This window comes from Saimiri boliviensis, chromosome 1 (genome assembly GCF_048565385.1).
Source record: "Saimiri boliviensis isolate mSaiBol1 chromosome 1, mSaiBol1.pri, whole genome shotgun sequence".
In the NCBI taxonomy this organism is placed as follows: Eukaryota; Metazoa; Chordata; class Mammalia; order Primates; family Cebidae; genus Saimiri; species Saimiri boliviensis.
Window position 1 is genome coordinate 224,764,947 of NC_133449.1, and position 11,594 is coordinate 224,776,540.

The following is an 11,594-nucleotide window of genomic DNA, read 5'->3' on the forward strand; positions in this document are numbered from 1 at the left end:
AACATCAATCTCTGCCTAAAATGTCAGACTTTCAGCAGATTGTTTTAATAATAATTGAGATGATTTATATTCAGTCATTCACTTTACAAACCTCTGCTGTTCACTCAATGTCAGATATGTTCTAGGGGCTAAATGGTTTATTTAACAACAACAACAACAAAAAAGTTGTGTTACATCAAAAAGAAAGTTATGCAGTCATAACGTTTAAATGTAAATTACACTAAACATGAAATTTAAATGTTATTATATTAAATGTTATTGAACTTCAGATGAGAAAACTGAGTCTAATAACATGCTTACCTCATTAGACTAAAGGTATGCTGGGCAACAAATTGCAGAGCAGAGTGAGGACCAGTACTCTGGAGACAACCTCAGTTTCCCAGGACAGTCGAAATTTTATGTAATTTTATCTCTTACAGTGAAAGCTTTTTTTATATTCTATTTTAAACCAATGTTTAAAAAATAAAATAATGAAAAGGTTTGCATTTGAAAAATGTGCCTCTTCTATCTTAGTGGGACTGGTAAATAGTGAAAATGGTCAGTCTAATATCTCACCACCGAGCCATTTTCCCTATCCAGAGGAAATCGGTCTTCTCTGCTTGCCAAGTATCTTGCCAGGAATACTTCTGTGAATCTATAAGCATGTATGAATACTTGGGGTAATTCTTTTTATTCTGAAATTGTGTGTTTTCTTCCTTATTGTAGCCTAAAGGAAACAGAAGACTCTTGCAGAGATATTGATTAGCAGAAAGACACTAGGCTTTAGTGTAACCAGCAGGTCAGAAACATCACATCGGTATTCACTGTTTCGTGATTCAATTTCAGATTTACATAATCTACATAATAATTCCACTGACTTAGGTTGATAGATAATTACTTCTTTCCTCTCCTTGTCTACAAGTTTTTAAACTTACTCTAAACTAAGTTTACCATTATACTTGGACACAGAAATGATCCCAGGATGCACTTCGGCCATCACACCCTCGTCCAGGAATTTTCTTCTCCTATCTTCAGCGTGAGATCTGCTTCTGGTGTATATAGTCTCTCTCTCTCTTTCCCTCTCTCCGTTCCTTCCCTATTTTCTTTTTTTCTCTCTTTCCTTCTTTCTCCTTTTTGTCTTACTCCCTTAATGGTGGATCATACCCTTAGATAACTTCCTAAGAAAGTGTATGAGAGAAGCAGATTTTTTAAAATTCTTGACCTCTCATGTGGTCGGTAGTTTGTAGAGTATAGATTTCCAGCATGAAAATATTTGTCTTCAACACTTAAGTGGCATTGATCCTTTATCTTCTTGCTTCCACTGTGACTGTTGAAAAATTCAATCATTCTGATTATGATCTTTTTGTTGGAGATCTGTTTATTTTTCTTCTTGGAGAACTTCTTTTTGACTCTAGTAATTTAGAAGTCACAGTAATTTGTGTCTTGTGAGGGTCTAACTGTTTCAATATGTATGATATTTTGCATTTGCCATTTCTAATGCCCAGGTTGGTACATAAAGTCTGTCCATGTTTTTTGTCCCAGTGATCCTTGTTCTTAGACTAAATAAGCTATCAGGGAGAAATCTTAACAGATGGTAGGAGCAGAAAACATTCCTTGGTCTCCAATCACTGTTCATTTCTATTTCTCACATCATGTGGGGTGCTCACAGAGAACACAAAAGACAGCAATCAATTCCAGATTGTCTGATGCTGCATAAGGTCAGCCAATAGTTCATGTTATTATTAATAGTACTGTGGCATACTGCAAAAATGCCTACCACTCTTTACTCTCCCATAGAAGCAGTCTATTTTCCTAATGCTTGAATCTGAGCTGGCCAATAGATTGCAATGGAAGTAACCATACACCAGATCTCAGGCCTTCCTCCTTTCTGTCCATTTTCAGAATTACAGCACGCCATATGAATAAGACAAGAGCTGGCCTCCTAGAGCATTAGATGTATGTGGCCAGTTGTTCCCCACCCCTTATGCCAGATAGCCACTCACCAAACCCAAGAAGTGGAGGCATGTAACTTGCCTAAACCTATGATGGAAAATAAAACCGATTTTAATATCTAGTTTCCATGACATATAAAATATTCTTAAACATAATCTGAAGCAATGTCAAAATCAAGGATATAACTGTAAGACGCCTTCTTAAAACATCTGAGAAAATTCAGATAGTATGTATTAGACCCCCTCAACTAGACAAAAGGGTTTCTAAAAATCATAAGGGTACCCCACAGCCCCACAGCAGCCTGGCATACCCAAGCAAAGGATAGAGGTCAGTGGGTATGACCTTTGATGAATGGAACTGATATAATCAAATTTATTGAAAGCTACAAAATTTTAAAGTGAATTAGACTAACAAGGGCACTGCTTGCAAGGATAAAAGGGGTACTTCAAAATTTTTAAAAAGGTCTGCGGGTCCTTATGTTTCTTTCAACAGGAATGGGAAGAAACATCCTCAGAGGTATATTTTTCAATAACATTTTCAGAAGTGGCCAAAAGAGTGGAAATAAAAGGACATCCAAACGGATGGAGATGAAAGGCAAGAAGCGCAATGAATCATGGACTGATTTCTAGGGAGCAGAACCAAGCCCTGATCAAGAAAATTCTCTGTTCCTAGAATAAGTAGGCCTAGTGACATTTGCCTTACTGGATTTCAGAGTTGTCATAAAGCAGTGACTGCAATGTTCCTTCTGTTTTCTCCTCAAAATGAGAGTGATTTTGTAGTTTTTCTGGTTCTATCTCACAGTTATCTGTTGGGGTACACAAGAAAGGTAACTTTTCTTTCCTAGGTTTTTCACAGGTCTCTGGAGCAAAGAGAGTATATCCAAAGAGCTGCATCTAGGATTGATACAGATTCTCAATTTCATGACTTTGAGCCTGGTGCCATGACTGGATGACATTTTGAAAGATCCTGGGATGGGTGCACCATATATTGCCTTTGGAAGTATGTAATCAAGTTCCGTTAGCTTGCTAGGAGATGAAAAACACATGACTCAGCTGCTCTTGTCACCCTAGAGAACCTCCTAGCTGACCTGTAGACCGCAGATGCATGAAGAATGTCAAGCTGAATTCAGAAGAGCTTACCTACATCTAAAATTGTTGATCTATAATTTTTATACAGTGTGCTGGGTAAAATATTTTTGTGTTAACCTATCACAGTGCCCTGGTCGGACCATAAAACCTATCCTATGTTTTAATATGTGGACCTCTTAACCCTGGAACTCAATCTGATTGTCAGTGTTATGAGATAATGGGGAGGAATATTTCAGTCGATAAAGAACAAGGGCTTACTAGTGGTCCCAAATCAGTGGAATTGTCTTAGTTTGTTTTCGTTTGTTGTTATTGTTTCCCATTCTCATAGGGTTAGCCTCTAAGATTGCAAAATGGCAGACAATCCTGGACTTTCTGAGCTCCATGAAGTTCAATGAATAACTAATGTCACCTCTTTTGGCATTTATTACCCCTACCAATATCAGCCATTGTGTGAGAGGTAAGTCATTCTGAGTGCTAGCTCTTCATTGTACTTTAACCCTAAAACTGTTTTTATGTGTGGGTCCTTGTAATCAGGGAAATAAGTCTGATTCCTTATCTTAATAAAACAGTAGGGAAGAATCGAGGATGTAATAAGGAAAATGTATCATTTATCTAAACTATTTTTCTCTGCATTATAGATAAACCTCAGTTTATTGGGGGAATGAAGAGGAGAAAGTGTTTGAAATTCACCTTCTGAACCATTAACAATGCCTGGAAGGGTAAAATTAAGAAGGTGAGACTTGAGTTCTTCTAACCTGTACTTCACCAGCGCTTCTCATCTGATTCATTTGTAAATATTGCTATTGTTTTCTTAGTGGTACAAGCTGCTTCAGACTGCACAAGCATTGTCATACTTAATCTTCACAGCTACTCCATGAGGTAACCTATCATTTGCACCATTTTTCAAATGAAGAGTCTCTAGTCTGGGGAAATGAATTACTAAGTCTTGCAGTTAGCAATTGGCGGGGCTTTTACTCAAACATGCACACATACATGACATAAAAGAGAATGCTATTAAAACTACATTTCACCTCTACCTCATTTTTATTAATGTTTTTTAGTAAAAACTGCTGCTGAAATGTTTGAGGACCACTGGATCTCTCACTATTGAAACTTTAGCACACCTGTCATTACATGTTGTTTCAAGGGTATGCAAAGTATTTTAAAAACACAATTTTTAGGGGAAAAAATTACAAGTAATGATTTGGCCACCCTTAATGTTCTAACTTAATATTTTTTGGGGTAACCTGATAGGTTTTTAATATGTAGAACATAACACAAGATACCAACTCTTACGGGGAGTGGGATGTATCCTGACATCACTATAGAAAATTAGAGATTGCTGGTTATGTTATTAAGACATAAATGTGTCAAAGTGAAATTTCCCAAAATAAAATCTTGAAGCACAGACGCTTGAAGCCTTCTAATATTAAAATATCTTGAAACAACAATTCTTTAGAGCATCCTAAAGTGCTGATTTAAAATAAAATAGTGATTGTGATTATATGCCAATGTAAAAAAGTGTGAGGTTAACAAATAAAATTATTAGATATGGAAACATACATTGTTCTTTATTTAAATGTGAGGTACATCTGTCAATTGTGTCTAGAAAAACATGATCTAGCTAGATTTAATGTTAACGGAAAGCATTTAAAATTTAATTTGCTGAAAATATTTTAGAAAAAACCCTGAAATAATGATGAAATAAGTGATAAAGCATTTTCTCAGTAGGTATCAGACCATCTTAGGTTTCTTATAACAGTCAGGGCTTTGCAACTACCTCGTTAAATCACCTGGAGTAACTTACTTGCCTTTTGTTAGTTTTCAAACCTTTGCAATGTAATTATAAGTTAGATCATGTTGACGAAGATGCTAGGTTAAAATATAAGAAAGTAATTTTTAAATTTGTAGAGAAACAGTGTAATATGTGATACAAATATTGTGCTGTAGTGAGAAATACATTCTCATATTCTTTTCATTAACTGTACCTTTTTTTCTGTATTATAACCCAGTCAAAATATGAATATAATCAAAAAAAATTATCGTCTATAGTCACTGGATTTTTTTCTAGAAGATGAGACAACCATCAGGCCAGAGGAGGAATAATAAAGCTATGTTTTTTGACGGAAAATATCCTCAGGACTTTAAGTTCTTAAAGCTATTAGTCAAAACTAATAATGAGAATATTGGAAATAAATGATAATGATTATAATAATAAATGCATTATACGTGAAAAAAATTAAACTATAAAAATACACTAGAAGTCTCTTTTCTAAGACTTCCTTGGCAAGAAATGAAACTGAGGTCATGAAGGCTATTCGGATGTTGACATAGAGAAAGTTTAAGGTTGATGCTTTCTTAGCTTTCTTTCTAAATTTCATATTAATGTTATTTACACTTACGTTAAAAATTGTGCAATCTGTCATCCTCACCTTGACTGGCTGCATTTAGGTATGTTAGAATTACAATGACTGTATTTTATGAAAAACAAAATCCCATGGGGAATTTAATATTAATTAAATTGTCAAAATAATAGATGTAATGTACTCTTTTACTAAACTAGAAATAAATACAAGTCAAGAATGATAACGTTTCAGTTTATATCATGCATGCTTTTAAATTCATTTTACCTTGTGTTTCTATTAAGAATTTCTCATATCAGGGATGTTAGTTTAGAAACCCTGAAACCATCTAAGAGTATAATTTTTTTCATTTTTGCATTCCCTGGTAAGTACATAGCCTACAGAGGAATTATTTTTGTTAGCAGGAAATAATGCCCATCTTAGGGAAAATGAGTCATAAACAAAACAAGACCTACTTATGTTTATGTGGGAATATAGCATGCTTGTCAAAACCTCTGGTGAGCTGTATGATTCAGGGATATGCATGTCATTATACCTTATAAAATTATTTGTTATATAAATTGTAAATTAAAAATATGACCAAATTTATTAATCAAAAGAGCTTTCAAAATTCTGATTTTACATCAAATAAATGATGAAGCATTATTATGCCAGCACAGTTTGTACATCTAATGAGATAATGTGTAATACATTTATGAATTGTAAATTCCTCAGGCCACTTGTTAGAAATTCATCCATTAACTTGGTAGGCATTTATAGAGCTCTTGCTATGTGGCAAACACAGGGACACAAAGTTAATCAAATGGCATTGTCTTTTAAGGCATTAACAATCCTATTTAAGTCACTTGTTTCAATTTGTATATACATGAAACACCCTGCTTCATTATTGGTAGACACCATAAGGTATATGTTTTTATATTTTATGCTATCTACCAAGAATATAAATATTTTGTAATATTTGTATATTTTATGCTGTCTACCACTAATGAGTCATAACATGGTATAATTCTATCACAAGAAAATTGTTCTTTTTCTGCATATTTGTATATACTAAGCAGTTACTACAGATTTATGTATGAAACCCTACATTATGAATCATAATATATTTTTGGCTTTAAATTTGTTAAAATTTCAAGACTCAATTGTATTGATTTTCTTATTAAGATGAAGATATATATATCGCTGTGAAGAAATAACAAACTGGAATTCCACCACTCCCTATACTTCAAACTTAATGACTTAGTTTCTAGTAAAATTAAACATTCATCATAGACTAAAAAATGTTTTTGCTCCAAATTTATTTCACTCTATTTTAAAAAAAAAAAAACACACACATTCAATTATTTCAAAACATAAAAAGCAGTAAGTATTCATTCAATCATAAGAGTTTCACATTTTCTGAATTTGTACTGTAAACAAGACCAAATAAGTTCACACACTTATTTTACAATTTCTTGGTATTGTTTATGACTGCATGCCCATAAAGATATGAAAACAGTATTCAGCAAAATGGCTAGAGCAGCAGGAACGAACCATAGCACAGTGTCAAGGACACTCAGGTACTCCCAGGGACCCATTATTGAATGTAAAACTGAAAGTTTCTGAATTTCTTTTCTGAGTCTTGTGCACCTCACGCTTTGATGTCTGACTGGTGATATCATAACCTTGAACAATCCCTCAACTATAGCAAATCTTTTTAATATGGCCCTGTAGTGACTAGGAAATTAACAAGTACATGTTATTTCTTATGTTAAAAATGCTTCAAAGTGATTCTGCTAGATTTTCCCATAAGATAGTCATTCAAATGAACTTGACTCTTGTGGTGGGTTTATAGGGCTGCTGGGCTTGCCCCTGGATGCCCTTAAATAGTTATTTCTTCTCATGGTAGTATTAAAATGATCATTTCTCATTTCCTGTGGAAAATGTCTTAGTTCAATTGCTCTCCAACATTTACGGAGTAACATGTAAAAACTTGTTCTGAAATTAATGTTGAGGACAATTGCAACAAAAAAAGCCTGACCAAAAAAGTAATTGTGACCTGCTTGGAAAAGAATACTGGAAATAATCATAACTGTCTCTAGACCAAATTTCAAACATCAACCTGCTGCTCACCTGGAGAACACCAAGAAGTTAGCAGAAACCAGTCTTGCCTTTCACTGAACTGTCTTAAAGGCATATGTAGATTGACCTTGCCTCTAATTACCTATTGGGTATTGAAGTTGTCTTAGATTAATAACGTAATGATTTCCATTGAATTGCAGTCATTCCTTTGAGAGCTAAGTATTATTCTAGGAATAGTTAGCGAAATAAGAAACAAATATGTAGGATACCCTTTGTTCTAGTTGACTAAACATAAAATACCAGATTTTCCCCAGTGTCATAATCTAATACTCTTTCATGTGCTTAGGGAAGCACATCAACTCTTCAAGGCCACTTGGGTATCATTTAATGCACTGTAGCAGTAATGATTTAGGAAGATTTAAAAGTCATAACGGGGAAGTTAAAAAGGCCTTTGTTCCTATGGGCTATCTTTTTATCAGCCTTATAGATAATTCCATTTAGTTAAAATAAACTATATCATAATGAAGATAAATCACTGGCATCATATGTATAACAAATCATGGTATAAATGGCTTCCTAACATTTGTATTGCAAGTATAATCCTATAGAGGAAGGTGTTGTAAATATATATAAAGAAATGTTCAGTGTTCAAAAGCATAGAAATGTGTGAAATGTAGAGGTATCTTATTCATTTTAGTGTTATTGGAAATTTTGTCATCAGATCTTTCAGATCTTTTATTATGTGATAAAATATTTCTAGCACTTTAAAATTTATTTTAACAAAAATATGCATAAACTGTGTATAGTTCCAGGATCAGTTGCTAGAACACAGCTCTTTCCTTTTTCCATGGTCAAGTAAGACATTAAGTTATTGCTACTTAGAGATGAAAGAGAGGTGATTAAATTATGAAGAAATATTTTTTGTTAGCTGACTTGTTTATTTTGTTTGGTTTATAATGTTTGTTAGCATTTTCTTAGAAAATGCTATAGTATTACCTAGTTCAAAAAGTGTTACTCATAAAATGGTTCATTTCTCCAATAGCAATATTGTATTTGAAAGTTTTGAATCTTACCAAAGCATTGGTATAAATCACAGACATGATTGACAACAGGTGAGTATTCCTATGAAAGAAATGCCTTTCCTCACATTCTTCACCATGAAAATTCCTATATAGTTTTTTTGTTTGTGCATAAGATTCAAGTTACTTATGTCTATTCATCATTTCCGTTACTTAATAATGACTTAGATATGTGTTTTCTTTCCCACTGCATCTTATCTATAGCTCTCTGGACTCTAGGACAATGACTAGAATACAGATGCTCTATACATTGTTATGAATAAATTGTAGGTTTCAAATGAGTATAGCAATTTAAAAATGTTTATCCATGTTAACAGACAATGTCAATAACTCAGCCTAAACTTCACAATTTAACCAGATCTTCCCTTAGTCATCTGTTGACATGCCAAAGTGGAGCTTAGGATATTATCATAACTCACTTAGAGCAATTCAAAATGTGGTTACCCCAGGATGGATAAAGAAAATATGTTCCAAGAATGTGATGCCAGTTTATTTACTTACACATGAGAGCACGCTCTTCTGTGCACTGAAGCACAACCCTTAAAAACTGTGTGGATCCTTTCGGGTATGAAAGCAAAGACCCTCAGCCCTCACAGTGGTCAAATGGTACGTTACTAGAGTCATTTTAAACTCAATAAACATGGCTTTATACATGATTTTCCTGTTTTAAAAAGTGCTGCAACTTTAAACATATTTATGAGCAAGAATATTATCATAGTCATTGAATTGTAGCTGAAGTCTTGACCATTTTCTTTCAATCTTATATTCTTTATTGAAATTTAAGCTCTTTCCAAGATAAGCTTTAAGAGAAAAGTATTTATATATTTTAAATTCATTATACATTTATTTAGTAGTCAATATTATTTTCAACATATACAGCCCATCAATTCTCTGATTTTATCTCTTCATCTCTTCTGTGGCCTGGTAATGTTTAAAGCCTAATGCAATATATTTGTTACCTGCCTGTGAATGTATCTTTCAGATAACTGTAATTTTTTTTTAATGGTGGTTATCTTACCTTTTTAGATCTTAAAGGTAGTGGAGCTTTCATCAAGAGAAAAATGAGGGTTAAATAAAATCTTCCTACCACTGTAACTGCTCAGATTCTATTCAAATTAAATAGCTCTTCAACAAGAAGTTAATATGTCAGCTGAAGTGTTAGTGAGACGTAGCTTCAGCACAAAGCCTTTCTTTTCAGTTCACGGAATACCCTGTGGTAAAGCTGTTGATGTTGAAAAGAAACTTATTTCAATTCAAAAAAAAGATGTTTAATTCATATGGAATTTCTTTCCTTGGTAAGTTATGCTTTGTAGGAAACATGAATTGGAAGTCAAAGAACTAAACTCTATTCTCAGCTATGTCACTATCTTGTTGCTTTAGGTTACAGGAAGTCACCAAAGCAATTATCTCTCTGTGTTTCCACAGGTACAAACAGAGACTATTTTTCCCAAAAATAACTGGAAAGAATCAGATTTTAAATGTATTTTTATTAAACATCGTTTTTAAGAATATAAAGGATATCCCACGGAATGCAAGATTTTAAAGGAGTTATAAACAATATTTCATTTGATCAGTATGTTTAATAACTTTTTTGTTTCTAGGGGTCAAGCTGGGAAAATACAAATGTGAATGACACATATATCCTGTCCCAATGAGTTTACAAGTCTGAGAAGAGACACATGCAAAGAAGCACACACTAAGATAGACAAGAGAAAATTTCAAGAAACCAAGATCATGTCAACATGACTACAGCATAAAGCTAATTGGGACTAGGAAACTATCAAGGCTAGAATCTCAAAAAGGTTGATGTGGGAGGGCTGGTTTATGCCATGCTAAAATGATTTGTTTAGAGATTAGTGGACACACATTTGTAAAAGTGGTTTGGATGTAGGTTATGGAGAGTCTTGCACAGCAAACTAAAAGGTTTGGACTTTTCCTTGTAGGAATAAAGGAGCATATTGTGAAAAATTGTATGTGAGAATGATTCATCTTGAATAAACTAGCAAATTTAGACAATGAAGGCAAGTAGCTCAACTGACATTCTTATCTGTTTTTCCAGAATACAGTTATACCAGCCTCATATCTTGGGTTGAAAAAAGAAAATATTAGTAGTGAAAAGTAGTGAGAATAGGATTTGATGACTCACTGAATGGGGTGAGGAATTATCTTCTGACAGTAGGTAAATTTTCTGAAAGATGTAACTGAATAGGTGGCTTGAAATTCAGTCTTGAGAAATGCCTATATTTAGAGGAGGTATAGTGGAAAGATGGGAGCCTAGCTTAAATGATAGACAAAATTTAGAAGGCTGAAAGAAAAAAAAAAGAGCAGCAAGTGTGGCAGAGACCAAGAAAACTGTCTTTTAAGCAAGCTAGCCTCTCCCTTATGAGCTTCTTTTCCTCTCCCAGACCCAGTTCAAGAATAATCCCCTTTTAGGAACCTCCTTGGAATCTCCCTGCAGCCACCACTGCTCCACTCCTATAGAGGCAATCAATCCCCTCTTTTAAGCCAACATGCTACTTTTGCAAATGTCTAGCATGTGTCTAGTAAAGCAATAATCTCATTCTATTGCCATATTCATTTTCATATTGAATGCACATACAAGGTTATGAGGTCATATGGGTTGGCCTCAATTTTCTTAAAGAAATAGTTCGAACATGAGGAAAATTATGCATTCATTGTGATTGGAGGAATGAATGGATAGGAGAAGTTTGCAACTTCCAATGAGGAAAGCAGACTAGAAATCAATAAGGTAAAGTAAGTAGTAGGGATAGTGGGCACAGCGTAGATTATCTGATCTTCTACAACCACATTTAGGTCATAAAGATAAGAACTAAACCAAATACAGTTTGAGGGAATAATTTATAGTTGACTATTGCAATGGTTAAGATCAGGTTTTTTGGTTAAGAGATTAGAGATTAAAATATAGAAATTTCCAGTCAAAGAAAGCTGGCTGGATACGGCTGAAGAACAAAAAGAAGAAGGTTAGTGGTCTTTATAAAATTGGGTAAAAAAGATATTACTAAGTGATTGTATGCTCTGGTGAAGATAAAAAGTAGACTCACATTTAGGAC

At 33.8% G+C, this 11,594-nt stretch overlaps 1 long non-coding RNA gene across 1 annotated transcript; it reads left to right on the top strand.

Moving 5' to 3' along the window:
• The first annotated feature begins 3,354 nt into the window (after positions 1-3,354).
• Positions 3,355-10,468, top strand: LOC141583467 (uncharacterized). Its single transcript, XR_012516081.1, has 3 exons — positions 3,355-3,477; positions 3,659-3,753; positions 10,125-10,468. It is a non-coding gene; the product is annotated as an uncharacterized LOC141583467 (long non-coding RNA).
• The last annotated feature ends 1,126 nt before the right edge of the window (positions 10,469-11,594 follow it).